Genomic DNA, 23,489 nt, shown 5'->3' with positions numbered 1-23,489 from the left:
ATAACTCGGACACCTTCTTTTTTGTGTCTCTCAAATTAGCACAGTCATCAATGAGGAATAATGTGTTAGAACCAGCGAAGGTCAGAGTAGCAAACTGAAGCACAAGGTCCAAATTACTGGCCACAGCTTCGGGATTAACTATGTAGACGTTCTTGTCTTGGTAAATCCATTTCCTTTCATATGTCTTATTGTTGAAATATGTTGGACAGAAAATGACTATGTTCTGGAACTTGTGCCGATACTCCTTTTCTAAGAGGTCAAGGGCAAAATATGTCTTACCACAATTGGTAACACCAGAAATTAACATATTGTGTGGCTCGTAAATAAATACTTCACTCATTTAAATGAATGTAAAGGATGACACACAGCAGTATCTAAGGGATTTGTACTACAGCCCTGAGAGTCCCGTGGCTTACAGTTCTTTGAGTAAAATCTGGAAACAGGTCAAGGAAGATATGACTTCGTCACGAGAGCAGAGCACAACTTCGTTGTTAGGGACAAAGTACCGCTCAGGAAAACTTATTAAACAAAAAGAAGTGAAAGAATTTCTAGAAACACTACCAACTCACCAACTACACAAACCGGCCATTAAGAAATTCACCTTCAGGAAGACAATGGTATCGTACATCGATCAACAGTGGCAAGCAGATCTGGTTGACATGCAAAAATTCGAGAAACAAAATAAAGGCAACAGATTCATTTTAACAGTCATAGATCTATTTAGTCGTTTTTCTTGGGCTCTAGCAGTTAAGAGTAAGAGGGGAGAAGAAATCAGAGATGCATTTAAAGTGATATTTGAGGAAGCAAAACCAACGAAAATCCAGTTTGATGACGGTAAAGAATTTTACAACAAACACTTCAAGGAACTCTTAACAGAAAATGACATAGAATGGTTCTCCACAAAATCTGATAAGAAGGCAGCAGTAGTAGAGAGATTCAATAGAACCCTTAAAGAAAAAATGTGGCGTTATTTCACCGCTAAGGAGACTGACAAGTGGATTGACGTTCTGGATGACCTGGTCAGCGGCTACAATAACACATTTCACTCATCAATAGGTATGAAACCTGTAGACGCCAGAAAGATGGAAAACGAAGGAACAGTGTGGTACAATCTTTACGGTCTTCACCTCAAAGAGACATTTGGTGATCCAAAGTACAAAGTAGGTGACAGTGTAAGAATTTCAAAGTACAAGTCCATTTTCGGTAAAGGTTACATGCCCAACTACACTGAGGAGGTGTTCCAAATCAAACAGATCATCTTTACTCACCCTATCGTCTACCAGCTTGAGGATTACCACAAAGAAGAAATTCAAGGATATTTCTATGAAGAGGAATTGAGCTATGTTCCTAATCCTGACCAGCTAGAGTACAAGATCGAGAAAATCCTAAGGTACAAGACCAGTAAAGGCAAGAAATACGGATTAGTGAAGTGGAAGGGTTACAGTGATAAGTTCAATGAATGGTTACCAATTTCAGGAATAAAAAGCTTAAAACCTTAATTTAAAATCTTTTTATCCTTTAAATCAAGCTAGAAATGGAAGGACAGATATTTAACGTTAACTATGGTACTGTCAATGTTTATCAGTATCCTGTTAATCAGTATCCTGTTTATCAGTATCAACCAGTAGTTTCAGGGCCTACATTTAAATGTGTTAAGTGCGATGTAACAAAACCTGAAATTAATTTTGAAAAGAACAGGCGTAATAAACTACTTGATTACTGTAAAGAATGTGGTTCAAGTAAAATCAAGGGATGTAATAAATGTTATGAAAATAAATTACTAAGTGATGGTGAATTTGGTAAAGACGGAAATAGAGGTAACTGTAGATCATGTTTTAATTCATATTACAAAAAGGATTACCTTGACCAAAATGGTAATAGAGACAGACACAAAATTAGAGTTGGTCTAAACCGCATTTCTAACGGAGAGTGTACCGGTAATTCATCATTCAATCTAGGATGTACAGACAGTTTCTTCTCACAGTGGTTAGAGTACCAGAGGAGTCTATCTCCAATAGGACAAAGTCCCGAGAACAGAGTTCGAATAGTAGAAGAAGAGTTGGATCATGTCTTACCAATCAAGGAATTCAAAGATAAACCTGAACTGTGCTTTGCTTGGTTTAACATTAGACCAATGTCTAAAACACAAAACAGACAGAAGAGTGCTAAAGTAGACTACACACTATTTAAGGATCAATTGGATAGGTCAATGGATTTCATGGTAAAAATGAGAAGTGAAAACTGGTTTGTCTTTCGAGACCAGGATGTAATACCAAATTGGAAAATAGTGATATCACAGCATTTCGGGGATTATCTTCGTGATGAAAATATGATTCTGCTTGATAGATTATCGAATTTAAATAATAACATGAGAATGAACCAGAACATTAACATATGTAGTCAGACAGAAATCATAAACGAGATGATTAAGTTGAATAATGGACTTGAAAGAAATTTACTCTTTGCAGTGAATTGATTTTATTTTACTTAATTAAATGAATAGAACTTGGGGTTACACAAAACGACCACGTAATTGGAAAGAAAGATTAGAACGATTTCATAGAGAATTAGAGGCAGAAGTAGAGTCAAAGTTGGAGCCTGGTCCCGAAAAACCTTTAAAACCTGCTGTGCCTGCTGGGTCAGAAAAACCTGTTGGGTCAAAAAAACCTTTAAAATTTAATGTACAACAAAAACCTGTAGTGTCTGCAGGATCAACACTAAACACTAGAAATGACAGAACAACTGATTCTAGTTATTCCCACTAATTAAATGGATGGAGACAATAATGTTTATCCAGATTTAAGTAATTTAAATTCTGAAAGTCAATTGAACTATGAAAGGTCTGAAAAGCATACAGAAAGTAACCCTCAGGCTTTCAGACTACAACAAATATGTGAGGTTAAGAGTTTCTTAGAAAGCGAGATTGAATTTAGAAGAAAGATATTTTCAAAGTACAAAAAAGCATTTAGCGTAATTACTGGCATTAGCCACTTCCTTAATTTAACTAGCGTAGCAGCTGGCTCTGTTGGTGTTTCCGCTCTAGCTGGTGTCATCACGGCACCGATAGGCTTAGCTTTGGGTGGCGTAACAATAGGTAGTGCCATTATTTCATCAGCCTTAGGCTGGGAGAAAAAGAATATTCTAAGGAAAATTGAAAAGCATGAGAATATCAGAATGTTGGCAATTTCAAAACTGAACACAATCAATGATTTGGTTAGTAAAGCCTTAACCGATTCTCACATATCTACAGATGAGTTTACTTTGATTCTCAAGGAGAAGGAGAAATACATTTCGATGAAAAATGCCATTAGGAAAAAACAAAGGGAGGCAAGTTCAGCTGTTGATGTAGAGTCTTTAAAGAAGACTTTTTTAGAAGAAGGAAAAAAACTAGCACAGACAGAGATGCTAGAAAAACTAAAAGTTCAGTAAATCAAACAGGACCCGGACTACGTCCTAATCCTAATGTGGTGTATCACTATCACTATTATCATGACTTCGGTGTTAGGGATGAATTTCACCAAGTAACACTACCATCAGCACCACCCTATTCATTAGTTTAATCGAACTTTGTTCTCTGGACGTGTCCTAATCGAGCTATGCTCTCAAGACGAAGTCGGACTAGGACAAGGTCCAGAGAGCAAAGCTCGACTCAAGCGAAGTTTGAATCGCTGTAATCTATGTAGCCTTCATAATACATTCCAAATGGTAAGGTGCTTATTCCATCTTCAAGTATGAACCTCTTGTCATCAAAAGGACTGAGGCTTTTTTTGTCAACTTCTTCCAAATAGATTTGGTGTTTATCTGATCTTAAGTGTCTCATCTTGTGGTAAAATGACCTACTCTTTTCAAGACAATCAACATAGTCATCAAATGAGATATTTCTCCTTACTACATTCTTGGCAATACCCTTCAATTTCTTAGAATCGTAATCTTTTGTCGATCCTTGCTCTCCAGACATAGTCTTGGTCCTGTAAGCGTACATCTTACTTCTCAGGGCAATGAATTCAGTCATCTCTACTCCTCCTAGCTCATCCTTAAAGTAGCCTGGTACCTTCTTCTTACTGGTGTCATAGAGTGTATGATCTTTTGGATAATTACTGAAGTCAAAATAGTGTCTCAACTCCTTTAAGTCTTTAGTTAAGTCATCAGTATTAATGTTAAGTACAAAGGAATCTGTATCTAGATACAGCAGTTCAATATTTTTCTCACCAAAGTACGGTTGAAGAACTTCATAATAGAATTCATACATTAATAATTTAGACAATTCAAGTACTGAAGCTCCTATGTAGATTGGTTTGTTGAATTTCATTGATGTTTTCCTCATGCTAATAGCAGCATTATGTTCGTCAAATACGCATATCGATGAAAACCTGGGATTGGCCATTACATTCCTGGCTCTCTCCCCGTCCGATACAAATTCAATTTCAACCCTGTTCCTTACATTCTCACAAGTTTTTCCATAGAACGCATTATTCATTAATTTAAAGTAATCTTTCTCAAAATCAGTCTTAGAGTCCATACGTCTTTTAGTGTTAAAATCAATGTATGGTGCTAACCACTTTGATTGTTTAAAGCTTATCACTGAATGAACCCTCTTAAGTACCATTCCGTGCTTGAGGTAAAATTGTAGCATTCTGTAATGCACTATGTAATTAGTTTTATCCTTTTGTGTTAGTATTAGTTTCTCTACATTTGATCTTTTATCATCGCCCAGTAACTCTCTCTGGTAAGGACTTAATTCATCATCTTCAATAAAGAGAGATTCGGGACAGAATGGAAAGTTCCTTGACTTAAATTTAATATTTCCTGGATACTCCAAATCAACCTCTAAGAAGTAGCCTACTTCACTATCACTTGGAATTGCCATAATCTGCTCTTTACTGATAACATTCATGTTAAGTCGAACCTTGTTCTCTGGACTTTGTCCTAGTCGAGCTTTGTCCTGAGAGCATAGCTCGAGTGGATCAATATCTATCATTTCAAAACTACCATAGGGTTGAGGTTCCATCATGGACCAGCCGTAGAGATTATTTGCGTCTACGTAGAGTAGTTTGTGGTGTTCATCTGCCTTGACATGTCTTGTTCCCATAACACCCGAAATTCCACCTCGTATTGCTTTCTCAAAAGTAAGTAAGATGTTGGTATCAGTCAGTAGTTCTAGGTTTATTCCTGTGTACTTCAAACCAGCTTGCCAGGTTAGGCCTGGTGCCGAGTAACAGTGACATGGATCTATCTGAAAGTAGTTCAAATTGACATCCCTGAATTTCTCAAATAAATCAGCTAAAAGGATCACATCAGTTTTGAGGTAGAGGTCAATGAACTCACCGTGATTCCTGATCTTGAAATGATCCCATATTACCTTAGCCTCATCATAGGCAGAATCAGGTGCCATTTCATTTTTCAATTCGTCAAAAAACATAGACTTTTCTAGGTAAGTAACATTGTAGCTTTCATGTGATGTGTAAAAAGAGTAAGGTACTGAACCCTTCTTCCTCAATAGCTTAAAGTCAGTGGTATTTGGGAACAGCTGTCTGGTAATTTTAAAATCATCATCCAACATTGATTTGGTTATGTTGTCTAAACTGGACTGCAGGAATCTGTACGAGTCCAAAAACCTGAAACAACCGAACTGAAATGAAATGTATTCCTCTGATGTTTTGGCAAGTATTTTCAGTTTCTTGTACTTCGGTAGCTTATTCATTAATTCTTTAATAAATAAGTGAGAATCGTAATTACTGAGATTGTGAAAAAACACTGGAACAAACATAGCTTTCTTTTCATTCAAATTACACGAGTTGTGAGCAGCACCTCGATATCTACCACAGTAGTGATCATGATCCTTGACCTTGTCATATCCCAAAGGTTGATTACAATAGTAACAATGTGTCTCTAATTGATATTTATGCCAGTCGGACTTCGTCCTGAGAGCAGAGCTCGAGTCTTCATCTGTCATTGTTAGAGGAAAGTTACAGTTCAATAAATTAGAGAATTGTTCTTCCATCCTGATTAACCAATTACAGAACACATCTACAACATCAGCACCCCTGCGAGACACATACTGGCTACTGTAAAGGTGTGTGTAGTCTGAGTGAACATAAACACCAACAGCTGATGCATTTTGTTTAAAAAGTTTCTTTGAACTCGGTTCTTTCATCATAGGTGGCTCTACTGATACTACTGGTATGTTGCCTTCGGCAGAAGAACAAGGTTCGCTTATCGCTTCGAAATCAGCATAGATCACAAACGGAACTCTATTTTTGAATGAGTGTTTTTCAAATTTAATTTGTGACCATTTACTGTTAGGTGGAGGCAAAGTAATCTTACAGTAATCGTGTTCTCCACATTTCTTTTTATGTTTATCTAGTGTTGACTTCCTGTAAAAGTAATTCATGCATCTCCTGCAAAGATACACTCTATGAGCTAGTGTCCTGAAGAAAAGATTGATGTCTCTTATGTACATGAAATGGTCCTTGAAATACAACAGATCGATGACATCATCATCATCATAATTCTTGGACAGGTAGAGAGGTTCTAGTTTTGCCTCACAGGTGCTCTTAGCCGATTCGTTCTCTAACTTGAACACATTAATTTTGAGATTATTATCACTCTCTATCTTAGGGATATCCTTTTGAATACATACAGGAAATGATTTGATTTTGATATCAGTAGTTTTCGAACTCTGTTCACGTGACGAAGTCATTTCTAGCATATCGGTAGTGATATTGAATGTACTCTCGAGCTCTGCTCTCAGGACAAAGTCCGTCTCTGGATTTTCTTTCAGATATTTAGCGGCCAATAAAGACCAGAGAAAACATTTATTGTCATTTGATTCCACATTTATTACTGCTTTTGTTTTAAATGGTAATTTAGTGCAATGACCACCTTTACACCTCTTGTAAGAACAGATGGTCATGTTACAAGACTCTATTTTATTTAAAGTAAGTCCAGAACCTTGAAAGTACCTTTCCTCAATCTGTGTCTTAATGTAGTTTAACTGGTTGGTTATGGCATAAATTGCCTGGTTCCTTGAAATTATGCTTTCCATTGGAGACTGTATGGGGTGTGTTACACTTTCACCCTGACGATCAAACTGAGCAAATACTGATATGCTAATTTTGTGATGGTAATCATTGAGTTGAAATAATACCTCCTCTAATTTATCTCTGTATTCATACACTTGTTTAGCTTCTCTGTCAATCTTCAAACTAATGGTGACTACAGGCTTGCCAAATTGTTTTACTATTTCTATTCCACTCACTTTCTTTATGCCATCTAGCTCATTTTCCTCAAATGCAAGTTTCTTATCCATAGTTTTAGGGATCAGTGATTGGGCTCGGGGTTGAGCAATAGGGACATAATCCGGATTTAATTTACTTAAGTGACCTTTGGTTCTCCTGTGAATAGCCATATTATTGTAGGATATGTACTTGTCACATGTAGTGCAAAGTATTTTCTGATTCTTATCAGTCATTCTATTTATTAGATTAAAATTTATTAAATTCAATAAATCTCTTGAATTAAATAGAAATGGACTTCATAATCAATGAACAAGAATGTAATGAAGCCAAATTTGAGTACTACTTAACAGACCAATTAGACATAAAATCCATTACTTTGAAATCGATAACCTTTTACAATTCATGGTGGACAGGTGATTTTCTACCAGAGGGAGTAAGGATTTTCTCATTTCTAGTCGAAATAACCAGAATTACAAAACATGAGCCCTTAGATAAACAATTATGGTGTAGGACATTATTTGCTCCTGGACTTGAAACAGATACACTTGAAAAGGAAGTCATGAAAATTTGCGAACGGCATTTGGAAAATGATTCTACCACAACTAAAGACACCATTACTCAATACACATTTCCATACTCTCGACATTTTAGTTTAAGTGAGTTTTGTGAGGTATGGCAAAAATACATAAAAGAAATTGGAATAAGCCATGTGAAAATTTACTGTGATAACAATAATTACATAACCCTTGAACTTACAGAGGATAAAGAGTACCCTCTGAAAGTAGACAAGTTAGATAAAAATGAAAAAATCAAGATTGAGAGAAACACAGAAGGTTTTCAAATAAGCAAAACCATAAGAGAGGTGATAGAAAAACAGCTCACAGTGGTGAATGAGTGGTTTGGCTTTAAGCAAACTAAATTCACCAAGAAAGGAAAATACTACTCCACAAGACCACTCAACTTTTACAGGAAATATCTATTCCTGCAAGCTAATTTGGTTGACAAAGCTAAGACCCTCTACAACAATAAACCATCTAACATTTTCTGCATCATACCTGTAGAAGATGGTGACCAAATAAAAATGCAGCGATACGAACCGAATTGTAAGAAAACGATAAATAAGTGTACTAATCACATAAAATTCGAAATCACTGATGAGAATGGTAAGCTAGTTAATTTCAGAGGAACAGAGGTTTCTTTAGAGTTAAGAATCGAGCTCTGCTCTCAAGACGAAGTCTGACTGAGACAAGGTCCAGAGAACAAAGTTCGACTCGAGCAGAGCTCTCAAGACGAAGTCGGACCACCTGATGAGATCATTCCATTAAAGGAATAGTACATTTCTTCTCTTTAACTACAGGTTTAACAAGAGGGTTAATTGATCCCTTCATGACTGCTTCATTCGGACTTTGTCCTGAGAGCATAGCTCGATTAGGACTTTGTCCAGAGAGCATAGCTCGATTCAAGCCTGATCGCTGCTCTTTACTTACTTTTTTAGGAAGTTTCTTAAACATAATGAATGCTGCTAAAATAACGGCACCTAAACCTAGTACATAGACATAAGTATTACTACTAGATTCACGCAGTGATACATCAGTATTTTGAGATTGTGGTTCTTCTTCCTCTAATTCTTCTTCCTCCTTTTCCACAACTCTGTTGTTTGGTGAGGAGTCCTGTACTTTAAATGTCGTCTTATCCTTTTTTATCCTCTTAAATTCCTTAGATCTTCTACCCAGTTCTCTAGACCATGCTAATTGTTTCTCTGATCGAGGTTTCTTAGACACTGAAACTTTAGTAGTATCAGTTACAGTTTCAAGTTCCATTTATCTTGGCCGAATTTAATTCGAACTATGTTCTCATAACTAGGTTAATTTAGTCTTCTTTATCATCACTACCTGTGATATCTAGACTTTCATCTATTGATTTGTCACATTCAGAGACAGTCATATTTGGTGTATTCATATTTGATGCAGTCATACTCGATGTATTCATAGATGATTCCTCATGACAATGACCTAAAGTAATAAGTGTTGTTGAGGCAAGTGCAGTTAGTGCACCCATTCTCAAACTCAACCATCCAAGCCATTTATCCAACTCGTTAGTTATCAAATAATCATTTCTAAGATCATGGTAAAGATTATCTTCATCATCTATTGGTAATAACCACCTTGATAATTTAGTGTAAGCTTTAATTACTGTCTTACCCAAAGAATCATTAAGTCTGGCAGTCATCTTTGTTTCATACATTCTATGGTGTTTTAAGATTTCTTTTTCAGTCATATTATCTAAGTCATTAAAAGTTATTTGTTTATTAAGGAAATCCTTGCTTTTACCAGTTGCAACTAGAATCTCTAAGTCTTGTTTGGCTTTAAGGCCACTATCAGTCAAATAGTTCAAATTTTGTTGATTGCTAGTTGAGCCTAGTTGGCAACTAGAATTGACTATTCCTTGACTGGGATTAACTATTCCTTGACTAGGATTAACAAAATTTGAACTATTCAACTGCTTGTTTGAAACTTGTTGATTTGTAGAGCAGTTCTGTTGAAAGTTAGTTCTGTTTTGTTGGTAACTACCAGTGTTCTGTTGGTTAGAAGCCCCAACTCGAGCTAAGCTCTCAGGACTCATAACACCAATCTGTTTCATCTGTTGTTCAATCACTGCAGATGTCTGACTATTCATTTGCTGATTATTCATTTAAAATTATGGAAAAATGACTGTTAAGTGCAAAATGCTGTTTTCACAACTTTATTGCATCTTAACACTAGCTCGAGCTATGCTCTCAGGACGAAGTCCGGCTCGAGCTATGCTCTCAGGACGAAGTCCGGCTGGTGTAAACTTAATATTACTGATGCAGTTAATGTCTCGACCTGCACTGGCACTCAGTAAAACGTCAAACTGCTTGTCAATATCCTGGTCATATTCCTTCTCAACCTTGTAATTCTGGAAGAAAATACTTTGAGCGAAATCATACCATAATCTCTCCAAATCATTTACTCGCTCCTTGTTGGTTAAAAAAGGTGTAAATATTACATAATCAATTTTCAGCGTTTTAAAGGCTTGGTGTAAAAATACCTTGTAGTTAATGGTGACCTTGACACCACAGTAATGCAGAAATCTAAGGAAAGCATAGTACACTAGTCTAAGGTCAGTGATATTCTCATCGGTTAATTGCGGTTTACCAATTGCCCTGTTAATAAATTCAATGGCAAGAAACCAATCATATTCCCCACAGTGAAATTTAAAAAGCATGGCTTCACCATGTAACCCTTGGTTACATAACTTAGAGGGGAGAGTGTTAATACCCATTTTTAGGGCTGACTGAAGAGTACTTTCATATCTCTGCTTACTAAGACATTTACTGTGACTTGAAAAGTAGCACTGTAAATACCCTTCCACAAAGTCCTTTAAATACTTAACTGCCGATTCGGACAGCCGACTCCATCCAAGTTTCCTTAGAATACTGTCAAAGTAACGTGTCTTGTTGTCAATATTGATCTCAAGAGTTTTAAAATCATCGTCGTAAGTAGTCGAATTGCAATTGGTGCAGAATTGATACTTCACAGTTTTAGCTGCGTACCTTGCTGAATTCAAGTTTTTTTGATACTCAAAAAGGGTCCACCTTTTACAATTACGGCAGAATTGAGCATTAGTGTTGGTACTGACGTCATATTCTTTCATTCTTGGCAGGACTACTTTGATTGTCTCAGTCGGACTTCGTCCTGAGAGCTCTGCTCGAGTCGAGCTTTGCTCTCGGGACTTTGTCCTAGTCGGACTTCGTCCTGAGAGCTCTGCTCGAGTCAAGCTTTGCTCTCGGGACTTTGTCCTAGTCCGACTTCGTCCTGAGAGCTCTGCTCGATCCATAACCCTAGGACGAATGTATCCTTTAAGATTCTCATTGTTCCACTCGAGCTCTGCTCTCAGGACGAAGTCCGACTCACTAGAATAATAGTCTTTTAATGAGATGTATTTATTCATATTTACATAATAATTATTTTTTAAACATTGTTTTGATAGAAGGTCACCTAAGACCTTTTACGTGATTTTACTGTTTTACGTGATTTTAAGGCTTTAACACCCCCAATTAAACCATAAATTATGGAACTAACAATAGCAATAACTGCTATGATCAGATGTTCGGCTAGAAAGCCAACAACTGCACCAATTGTTTTCAGGAGAAATGATACGATAGAACCGATGATTCCCGGTAAAGCCGCAGCTGATTTCTTGGCTAGTTCTTTTAGCCATTCAGCAAACTTCTTGAGACCTTCTTTTACTTTATCTGGTATTGATGGTTTTGGTCCTGGTTCTGGTGTAGGTCCTGGAGTTGGGTCTGGTCCTGGAGATGGTCCTGGTCCTGGAGTTGGTTTTACAGATTTAGTGGCACCACTTAAAGCACTACTGATACTAAGACCTAGAGTTGTAAATGTCATTACAACAGCTGTTATTATGGCGCTAATGGTTACACCATACGTCTTAAAAAGTAACTTTATTCTGTCCTTCAGAGGAATAGTTGAATCTGGTTTCTTTAGAACATCAACAATTAAACGTTTAATTCTTCTAGTTTGTGACTCCCTGTCATTGTCTAACCTCAATACCTTTGACTGTTCCTCATGCAATTTGTCATTTAGTTCATCTATTTGCTTTTTCAACTCCACTTTATCTTTAGTATCTTCTTCTACAGACTTTACATAGTCTCTTGTTAAATTATGAAGTTTATTTTCTAGTTCTTGTATTTGCATGTCCTTATCCCTCTTTACTGCAGCTAGTTTATCACCAGCCTGTTTTAACCCTCTAAGTTCTCTCAAGGCATATTCAGTAAAACCCAGTGATTTAAGTTCATCATCATTAGAATCAATTAATTTATCTATTGGTTGGTTTGAACTGTTTACCTCATTAATTACTGCCTGTGTTTCAGGGGTTACTAATGTAGGTTCCCTTACTGGTGGGTCAGGTGCAATCATACCTCTAATCATGTCAACAAATCTAGTACCAAACTTAGTCTTTAATGTGCCTTCAGCATAGAAGCTTCCATTATCCTTAGTTAAAGGAATTAACTTAGTAATAATGGTTTTATCCTTATTACGCCAGTCAAATAAATTTTCGTTTTCAAGTTTACCTTTTATCAAATCAACTTCATATTTTGTTTTCGGATTGTAATAAAGTTTGTTTCCATTGTAACTAATGTGTGGTGAAAGATTACTCAATTTTTTCTTGTCATAATTCCAGTTTGATCCTCCCAATGCTGTATCAAGTTTATCCTCTATTGTATCGTAACTTAACTCCTTTTCCATCAATTCAGGGACAATACCTCTTACTCTTTCTGGTGTACTGAATGAAGTTTCATCAGTAAGATTTCCACCTCCTGTGTTGTATGTTGTGCCGTCATCTTGAAAAGTTCTATTGGTTTCACTTGTATTAGGATCTATCTCATCCATTTGGATATATTCACCTCCTGTGTTGTATGTTGTGCCGTCATCTGGATAAGGGAGATTCTTTCTCATTTCTAGAATTTGTTCAAAAGTTCCTGATGATGATGATGATGATGATGATGATTGTGGATCGTAATCACTCATTTCATAATTTTCACCTCCTTCAGCCATAATTACTTATTTATCTAACCATAAAAACAATCAATGTATCAACAACTGAGTAAAGCATGAATTTAATTGTTTCATGAGTATCATCCACCTTCTCAACTTTGGTGTCAAGTTTAGTAGTAGTAGGAGTATTCTTTGAGGTTTCAGTTGTTTTTGGTGTATCAACATTACTATTTGGTTTATGACTGGTTATTGATGTACCAACGCTACTCTTAACTCTTATTTTCTTAGAACTATTTCCTTCCATCAGTGGTGGTGGTAAGGTCTTTTTGTGGTTAATGTCATTCTTACCGGGTTTAGCATTTTTTGGTGCTATTAAAATGTTATTATTGTAGTTATCCAGCTTACCAATAACGAGTACCATATTTGAACCTATGACATACAATCCTGGTGCTATTACATAATCTAGTCTTGTATGAGTGTCACTCACTGCTTTTTGATATCTTTGAATTGAAGTGGGAATATCAGGATGTTGATTAATCGAGTCCTTTAATAGTTTGTTAAATTCCTTCTGTGCATCCAATTCTGTACCCGGTACTCCAATTATTGGTGTTCTGGTCAACGCCTGAGCACCCAGAATACAGTAAACATATGTTCTTATTGTATCATTTAACCTCTCTATTCCAGGATTAGAGAAACCATTTGATTTAAATATCATGAATTGTTGATAGGTTTGACATTCATTTTGTGTAATTACATCAAATACATTCTTGTGTCTCCTGACATGATCCTTGATGAAAATATCTGGATATTTGAAATTAGCCATTCCAGCATCCCAGTCTTTACTGAACATCGGTGGCATTCTATTTTCATGAACTTGCATGAGGAAGAAATTGATTTTAGAATCATTGATGTAATATCCGGGATCAGTTATGTTCGGGTTGTAATCCGGTACATTCCATGACCTCCAACCACCGTTATTTTCAAACACCGAGAAATCGTACTCGTCTTTTAAACCAAATTCACTCAATAACCCTCCTAGTTTCCTACGGTTAATGTTATTGTTTGTCTCATTAAAATCACTTTCACCTGGAATTGGTATCTCTAGATTCTTCATGATCTTCAATATTTGATAGTAAACATGAAACCTGTAAATTGACCTTAACAATGGGTCACTGTGATTCAAGTGATCGTCTATTGAAATACCACAACCTGTTGTAGCAAACCAAACAGCCATGTTAAATTGGTTCTGGTAAAACGATAATGGATTCTTTTCCAGTCGCAGACAGTCTTTCTTATTTTTCAGGCTCAAAAACCCAGGTGTTATCTTAGTTTCTTGTAGTCTGAAGAAGTTATTAGTATTAACAGTTACTTCTAAATTAAAGAAGTCATAGGTGAATTTACTTTTATGTTGATTTGCTATTGGATAATACATTTAATTTACTTGAATTTTTCCTTGAATTTTGGTTAATGAAGACAGTAAAAAGGCCATTTATTTTAATGGAATAATCTCACCAGATGGAGGAAGTGTGACGTTAACATCATGTCTCCATGGACAGAATAACATTTGCCTTTAAACCATAGTGATATTCAGTTGTACAATGGCCATATCAGATGTTGCAGTCATTAATTATTTTTGCTTGCAAATTACAATGGCCATATCAGATGTTGCAGTCATTAATTATTTTTGCTTGTCAAAGACATGAAAAGGCCTATTGTGTCTTAATGCGTTTATCTGACAGAATTTTCGAAAAATATTTTCAGCGCTGAAAATTATTTTTGCGTCGTTAAAATAATGTCTCGAAATTCTGTCGGATAAACGCATTAACGAACAATAGACCTTTGTAATACTTTGGGACGTGAGTATTGTTTGGTAACATATGTTACCATGTACATGCAGACTCTGTCAACAATATTTTCAATAGATTCAAGCAACAATGATTAATCACTGTAACAGCTGTCTTGTAGGCCTACAGCATTTATTGGAATACGCTGGGACTGTCAAGATGTGCGAACTTCAAGGGTTCATTTCTCTGCTAGTTTTTAACGGATATTTGCAATGATGTATCCTTGGAAAGCTATTGACGTGTACTTTCTGTTGGAATACAGTAAGTCATGATTACATTAACCCATTGAACTCTAGTATTCCCTCACCATTTCACTGACCATTTCATTGCAACGCTTCACTGGGAATCTCATGAATGATAGAATATATGTATTGTGGTGTCTGGTTCTTAGGGGTTTCTAAGCTAATTTGAGACAAAAAGGCCTGTAAGGGCTTTTGTTAAAATAGCTTAGAATTACCTAGATTCCTACCACCACAATACATATATTCTTGCATCAGTTCTTACTGTCACAGGCGTAAGGAATTAAACTTAAATAAAGCCTTTGCTCTAGAATGCTATGTGTAAGGGAATACTCAGGCATTTTGCAAGGTATTATTTTGGAATTATTAACCAAAAGTTTTCCGGATGCTGTGTTGTTTTGGTGCTAGGCTTTTGAAGCCACACATGCTGGCTTTAAACGTCCACCTTTGGAGGGAACACAGAGCCAGAAAAACGCCTGGTTTCTTTCTGGAAGATGGCCATAACAACTGTCTGGTTACTTAACGAGAACCACAGTACTATAGCGCAAAAACAGGTTAATTTACGTTAAATATCGCTCATGGTCACATTCAATGCATGCCTTAATCATTTTGATGGAAATTTTGATGGTTTTATTATTATGTAGAGGACTGAAATGTGAAGAAAAAATTGTCTATGACTGAACGGTAAATAGCATTGTAAAAAGTATACAGCAAAATGTCATAACGTAGCTTACAATAAAACGAGGTAATTTTATCATTCATTGTAGCCCATGAGCCACACATAATTGATGAAGATAAACGAAAACGCCCGAAAAGGTCTTGCAAAAATGCACGTTACCGTCGCAACCTGAAAGTTCGGCAGCGTCATGTATGTGCTCTTGAACAATCGAACTGTATTCTTAACAGGAAATTGAAAATTCAACAACAACACATAGAGACAATGAAAACGCGCTTTGTTGATTCACAAAAACGTTCGTCTGCTGTTCAGTCCTCAAAATATTGGTTGCATAAGTCTCTGAGATTCAGCACAAGATCATATATTTGCCTGATTCAGGAAATCCTCGTGAAATTAGTCGTCAGAAGGCAGAATTCACTTACCTTTTGAAAAAATGCTACTGCACTACGCTTGGAGTCCAACGACTGAAATGGTTGTTGGTTCGGGCAAGGTTTAATATTTGTAGCCAGGTCTAATAGGGCTTATTCTGGATGTGCGTCGGATTATTGAGCACAAAGCTCTCATGAATGCTTGGAAATTCTGCTTCGTCACTGCACTGGTTTCAAAATTCCATTGATACTCGACTTCAACTTCAACCTGTTACTCCTACTCACTTGATATTTTTCAAGTGGTAAGGATAGGACACTCTAGATGACTGGGCCCGGATTTGAGAAGCCAGGATTTGTATTCTGGATGAACTGGCATGGATTTAGAACTAGAATTCCTCACATTTGTGATGGACTATATGATTTAGAATAGCATAGTGCACGCCTCTGGAACTTTACCCTTAATCTCTTTAAGGATCCTAGGGTTCATTTCGTCAACCGGGATTCTTGTCTGGTTTATTCAAGTTCGTAAGTCTTGCTTACTTCCTCTACCTTGAAAACCATATCATTAATTTCCCCCAGGTTGTGCGGTTTGGACATTGGCATGTTGGACAATTCTTCCTTCGTGAAAACACGATTATGCGTTTTTAATCTCTTAGGTCCAGAGGAGATTCACCAAATTAATAACAGGAATAAGGGATCTTACGTATACAGTGAAAGGCTAGAGGCACTAGATCTCTTCAGCCTCAGACAAAGGAGAGAGGTGATTTGATAAGCTTGTTCCAAATATTACATGATCAGAAACGGATTTGGCGAACCATCTGTGTGGCGGCGACGCATTACTCTCTGTATATAGGATCATGAATTTAAAGACAGACGACGTATCTGTACTCTGATATTTCCTTTAATTATGCCCCCGCTAAAGTGGGGGCATTATGTACTTAGGTGGTTTCCGGCCGCCGCCGCCGCGTCCGCGTCCGCCGCACTGAATTCCAGACTATAACTAAAGAACCCCTTGCTCGGCTAACTTGAAATTTTTAGGGGATGTAGGCCTAGTGTGTCAAAGGGTCCCTATTATTTTTTGGCGCCACATGGCCGCCAGCCGCCATCTTAGATTTTCGCATTCCGCTCGTTTACTAGAGAACCAGGGGTCCAACAGTCTTCAAACTTTTGTGGTGTGATGGTCTATGGTAGGGGAGGTTCCCTATCGATTTTGGGCCCGACCCGAAATCCAAAATGGCCGCCAGCCACCATCTTAGATTTTCGCATTCCGCTCGTTAACTGGAGAACCGGAGGTCCAACAGTCTTCAAACTTTTGTGGCGTAATGGTCTATGGTAGGGGAGGTTCCCTATCGATTTTGGGCCCGACCCGAAATCAAAGATGGCCGCCAGCCACCATCTTAGATTTTCGCATTCCGCTCGTTAACTGGAGAACCAGAGGTCCAACAGTCTTCATACTTTGGTGGTGTAATGGTCTATGGTAGGGGAGGTTCCCTATCGATTTTGGGCCAGACCCGAAATCAAAGATGACCACCAGGTCCCCGACTTGGTGATTTGTATTCCGCCCCGTAAATTAAGAACCAAGTGAGTGACAGACCTGAAACTTATGTGGTGTGATGAGGTTGTGTAGGGGAGGTTCCCTGTCGATATTGGGCCTGACCCAAAATTCAATATGGCTGCCAGCAGCCAACTTAGATTTTGGTATTCCGATTGTTAACTGAAGAACTAGAGGTTTGACACACTTCAAACTTTTGTGGTGCAATGGTCATTCAGGGGATGCTCTCTATCAATTTTGGGCGTGTTCCAAAATCCAATATGGCTGCCAGCAGCCAACTTAGATTTTGGTATTCCGATTGTTAACTGAAGAACTAGAGGTTTGACACACTTCGAACTTTTGTGGTGCAATGGTCATTCAGGGGATGCTCTCTATCAATTTTGGGCGTGTTCCAAAATCCAATATGGCTGCCAGCAGCCAACTTAGATTTTGGTATTCCGATTGTTAACTGAAGAACTAGAGGTTTGACACACTTCAAACTTTTGTGGTGTGAGCGGGGGAATACATTCGCAATTTGCCCCAATTGCGTTATATATTTCCAGTTAATCATGCATTGCGTGAAAGATATTGTAAAACATCATCAACTTCAGGGTAGGGTTCATATCATTCAGCGGTTCACAACGCAGCTAGACTCTCTGATCGGGGCAATCCATTGCGTCATCATAATTTGGTCTCCTTATGGACTGCCACAAATAGAGCGGGAATTCGTGCAACTGGACGATTAGCCAATGGACAATGCTGCATCTCTCCCATGTTTTAGATGGTACACGCACGCACTGCGCTGTATCGTTAGTTGACGTACAATGTACCTGTGAATAAACATCAAACAACACGATTAAATGCACAAATATTTGTACTATAAAATCTCAGGTTACATCAGCTAACTGGGAATAAGACTACTTTATTAGTGCTCATGTAAAGATTGAATTTAACTGTTTTGTGCGGAGCATGCTCTGGAAATATAGCCTGGTTCCTTGGCCAATTCAATGCGCAGAATACAACTGCGCAACTATACGTCATAACCCGGGCTTTTCAATCGTCAAAAAATCAGTCAAATGTGCCTGTAGCACCAACTGGCAGTGAAAACTAAACTTATTCCATAACAAGTCAAAATGAAAAATTATTAAAAAATATTCGGCCAGATTTGAAAACAATATTTCCTCTGTGGACCAAGGTATAAGGGAAAGAAGTTAAAACTTCCCGATGACCTCATTCGCCGAATGTAGGTCGGATCGCGCTGATTTTTGGTTTCTGAGTTCCCCTTGGGCTACTCCTAATTAAAGGCCATATATCAAGGTTTGAAAACATGCTTGATACTCATGAAATATGTTGAGGGTTAAACAAACAAGATCCCAGACACTAAAAACATTCTAATAATAAAGTCATTATTTAGTTATTTCAATTTTCAATTTTAAACTATTTGAATTTCCCACCACACACAACTTTAGATTAGTTCCACATGTGGCCGCTAGGGATTTTTTGATGACGTAGATCAGGTCAGTCAGAACAAAGCAAGATGGCTTCCGCATACAGTTCAGAGAGTGAGAGCAGTGAATTTGAAGATGTTTTGGTCGATACAGAAGGATATTTAAACGTTGAGCCGTACATGTTCGAGCCATTAATATCACGAGATCATAATGAGAGTGATCATTCGGACGAAAGTGATTAGAATTTGTGGTTAATCAATTTGCATGGCAGACCTGCCGATATAGCAAAGAAGACATTGATAGATGGTTGCAGATGCATAACATGTATGATTTTTGAACAGACTAATGTTGCACAATATTGTTTCGCCTCGTCTGTGTTGTATCGCCAGTTATGTCATGACGCTGAACTACTATTGAAAAGTGACGGTATTATGCACAATCATCTTGACGTGACGATATAATGCCGTGCAACGTTAGATAGGCCTAGATGTCAGATGACAATAATCTGTCATTGACAGTGGCTGTCACAGACACTGACCTGTGTCGCTGTCACCTTGCTATGGCTGGAACACAAGAAGACACTATGCGGTATCACAGGCCCCAATAGGCCTACACATTATGTATAACAACCGACCTCAGCAGCCTCGGGCATTAAACGCAATTGACATGGTTGTGTAGCCACTGTACAGTGGATGACATGTGCCATTTGGGTAGTATGAGTGTTGTGTGCATCAGCAGTGTATAAATCATGAAATAGTGTTCAACTCACTTCTTGATGTTTACGTTTTTTGGCTAACGAACGTTCCTTTGGAGGCTGTCGCATGTAAGTGGGGTTGGTCAAATCGAATACAGATGGAACAGCTGTTTTTAACAAGTGGCATTTAATATTCAGTTGGATGCAGATATCCGGCTTCATGTGATAATCCGTATCGATAAACTTATAAAGTGATCACTGCAAAGTTTGGCCGAAGGCCCAGGCTTCCAACACTCCAAACGTTTGCACTTCCGAATCCACAGCTTCCTCCTCTCTCGTTCAACTGGCTTTGGAAATTCATGAAAATGGGTCCCATCCGTCATTCGATTGTTCTTTGTGCTAGCCTTGACACAATTCGGAGCCACACAATACACCATAGTGAATGAAACACATTACTTCCAGGTGTGCATAATTAATTAAGGCCCTCCTGCTTTTATGATTGCATGACATGTACAGATGACCTGATCTACATCACAACTTTTGCTGAACCCGCCGCCTGGCTCTAACAAGCCAGTTGCTAGCCTGATCAGGTAATCAAGTTGTCAAACACATAATTGGCTATATCTTCAAAATGGATGGAGCTAATTGCATTTGGTTTTCTGTATTGTATAAAGTGTTAGGTACACTTTTGAAATCGTCTTACAGCAGAAAATGGCAAAAAACCTTGATATATGACCTTTAAGCAGCGTCAACAAAGTGCCCAGGTCTTACGGTTACAAAATGCCCAAAAGTGACACGGATGGAAGGAAGGAAGGACAGACACCATTACCTTAGTAATATTGCTAGCTTCGCTGACTTTGTCAGCTGAGCTAAAAATGAAGCCTGTATGTGCCATAGTATTAGAGACATTTTAAAAAAACGTAATTATGGCGGCCATCTTGAAATCCAAGATGGCGAACATTTTACGGAATTTTCAGTGGGTCCACTGGATTCGTCACACCCAAAAACCTAGGGTATGCCACAAAAAGCAAGTCCGTATCATCCATAGTATTTGAGATATTCAAGAAAAACGCAAATCATGGCGGCCATCTTGAAATCCAATATGGTGGCCATTTTATGAAATTTTTCGTTGGTTCCATTCGATTCGTCATACCTGAAAACCTAGGGTAAGGCATGAAATTATACCTGCAATAGTGTCAGATATATTCAGGGAGAAAGCCCAAAATATGGCGGCCATTTTGAAATTCAAGATGGCTGCCACTAGGGGGCATTTCACGTTGGGGTCTTAATCGATTAGTGATCCTTAGGGGTCCAGTCATCTATATGCCAAATTTCATGTCTCCATCGATAACCAGTATGTATATATGGGGTGACAAATAATAATATTATAGGCCCTCACGGTGACGGCCATCTTGGAATCCAGTATGGCGGCAATATTACGGCATTTCCACTGGTTCCGTTGAATTCGCCATACCTGAAAGCGTACGGTGAGCCGTCAAAATTATACCCGTACGTGCAATAGATTCCGAGATATTGCAGGAAACTGGCCAAAAATGGCGGCCATATTGGATTTCAAGATGGCGACCGCCAAATGGCGTAAAAAATTAGGGTCTTAATCGATAAATGACCCCTAGGGGCTGTTCTACCACCACAGAATTAATGTTCTTCCCTTTCCCTTTCCAATTTCTCAACCTCCTTCTTCCCATATATCGCTGCATTTTCCAGTTCTCTCATAAAGAGTTTGTGCTGAAGTGGGCAAATACATCGACACGTTTTCACGCACTCAATCGTACTGTCACTGGTGGCAGTCACGCCACTGGCTGTTTGGTTGCTGGGACGGTTGCTTTTCCCCCTTCCTTTCCCCCTCCCCATACTACGGACACACCCCCGTTCAATATCACGTGCCATTTCACGGGTAGAGTAGCTTCACAGTTCAAGACGGACTATGTGTCAGAGCCACACTTCCGCCTGTGGATGAATACATGTCTCTGCCCAAAACGCCTGCGGTTTTTGCTTGCTTATTCGGGATTATATCCATTTTAAGCGACTTTTGGAAATTATTACTAGTCTCAAAAATCAAAACACATATGTCGGGGGGGGGGGGGGGGTGTTGACATCTTACCAGAGTTCACTTTGGGGCGACGGGGGTTATTTAGCACAAGGATTGGACGGATAAAATCTGATCAAATAGGGATGAAATAATAACACGTCAGCCGGAAATCTCGTTACATCAGGAAGAGGACTTCCCTTTTATTCATGGAGCATGCGCAGTGCGCTATTCTGATCACAGGCATTTACAATACAAAATTCAGTACACAGGCATTTGATAAATATCACACACACAAAGTTAACAACCCCCGAACCCCCCGGCAATTGAATTCAAATTGAAGATGGCTGCCACTAGGGGGCGTTTCACGTTGGGGTCTTAATCGATTAGTGATCCTTAGGGGTCCAGTCACCTATATGCCAAATTTCATGACTCCATCAATAACCAGTATGTATATATGGGGTGATAAATAATTATAGAACCTCACGGTGGCGGCCGTCTTGGAATCGAGTATGGCGGCCATATTACAGCATTTCCATTGGTTCCGTTGAATTCGCCATACCTGAAAACCGAGGGTAAGCCGTCAAAATTATACCCGTACGTTCAATAGATTCCGAGATATTGCAGGAAACTGGCCAAAAATGGCGGCCATATTGGATTCCAAGATGGTGACCGCAAGATGGCGAAAAAAATTAGGGTCTTAATCGATAAATGACCCCTAGGGGCTGTTCTACCACCCTACCATGCACAATTCTAAGGTTAGCAGCTGGACTACTGGTGGCTTCTGATAAAACATGCATTTCAATTCTAGCTGAAACAGCTGTGGCCTGACTCTGAAGATTAAGAATCAACCACAGATTGAGAATTAATTCCACTTTGGTCCATCCCAGCCATGTATTTACCCCCCGGCAATTGAAGTTTGATTAAAAAACAGTGAGAATAATCGTGTGGTTCTCTCTCGGAGCTCAGAATAGTCGAGTTGCTTCATTCGCGCGTTTATCTCTTTTGGGTGACCTTTGGTGACCTTTTAAGCCATTTGAATCGAATCCCCATGGACTTGAGAAACATTGTTTAAATTGGATACGCATCAGGAGTTAGGTTGACAGATCCTTGGAGTGGATAGGTTCATCCGAAGTCACAAGTCCAAAAGCACTGTCAATGTTCTCATCCTCACTGTCTCCCCCAGTGTTGCTGTCATAGGCTGCCAGTGATTGAATTACTGTGCTAGCGCTAGCTGGATTGTTCTTGTCGGCACTCCGTGTCTTTTTCTTCCTTGCCAAAAAATAAGCCAGTTGCTGATTCTTCTGCAACTCAACTTGTGCCTCACGCAACCTCGTCTTTAGAGAACTGGCCGACATCTGAGAATTGTCGCACATCTGAAACAGAGAGAGGCTGTCAAGCTTTGCGCTGGCATAATAATAATGAGATAGGCTAGATGTATATAATGAGCAGGATGTGGAATGGCATGGGATGACATTTGACACACTTTTGATACCTACTTGCAGATTCATGGGAACGTGTTGATCCTTTTGTTCCACTTCCCAGGTGCCTATCTCCCAAAGCGGCACTTGCACCTATGACTTCGCCTTGGAAGGAGCTTGCTCTTCTCACATCCTGAAAACGTGTATATGGCGATAAGGAAGAGTGGGAGAAAAGTTTTCACGAATTTCCTAAACAATGATTAAGGCATATCATCATGATCATCATCATAGGCTGGCACTCCCTGCCTAGGCAGTCTTACGCCTTAAATTTGAATGTTGGACCTCGGCCAAGTTCGAGTCATTGTAAAGTAAAGGAAGAATGTCCTGGATTGAGTAATGAAACAACACTTACCGTCAATGCAGCGGCCAATACCTCCACATTCCCG

At 38.5% G+C, this 23,489-nt stretch overlaps 1 long non-coding RNA gene across 1 annotated transcript in view; it reads right to left on the bottom strand.

Annotated features, from left to right (window-relative positions):
- LOC135491479 (uncharacterized) overlaps positions 1-16,032 on the bottom strand; it is a 31,528-nt gene extending 15,496 nt beyond the window's left edge. Inside the window, exon 1 of the long non-coding RNA XR_010447833.1 lies at positions 15,957-16,032. This is a non-coding gene — a long non-coding RNA (uncharacterized LOC135491479). The remainder of the gene's footprint in view (positions 1-15,956) is intronic.
- Positions 16,033-23,489: the final 7,457 nt, after the last annotated feature.

This window comes from Lineus longissimus, chromosome 7 (genome assembly GCF_910592395.1).
Source record: "Lineus longissimus chromosome 7, tnLinLong1.2, whole genome shotgun sequence".
NCBI lineage: Eukaryota > Metazoa > Nemertea > Pilidiophora > Heteronemertea > Lineidae > Lineus > Lineus longissimus.
The sequence above is the reverse complement of the archived record's forward strand: the minus strand, read 5'-3'. Positions and strand labels throughout refer to the sequence as shown.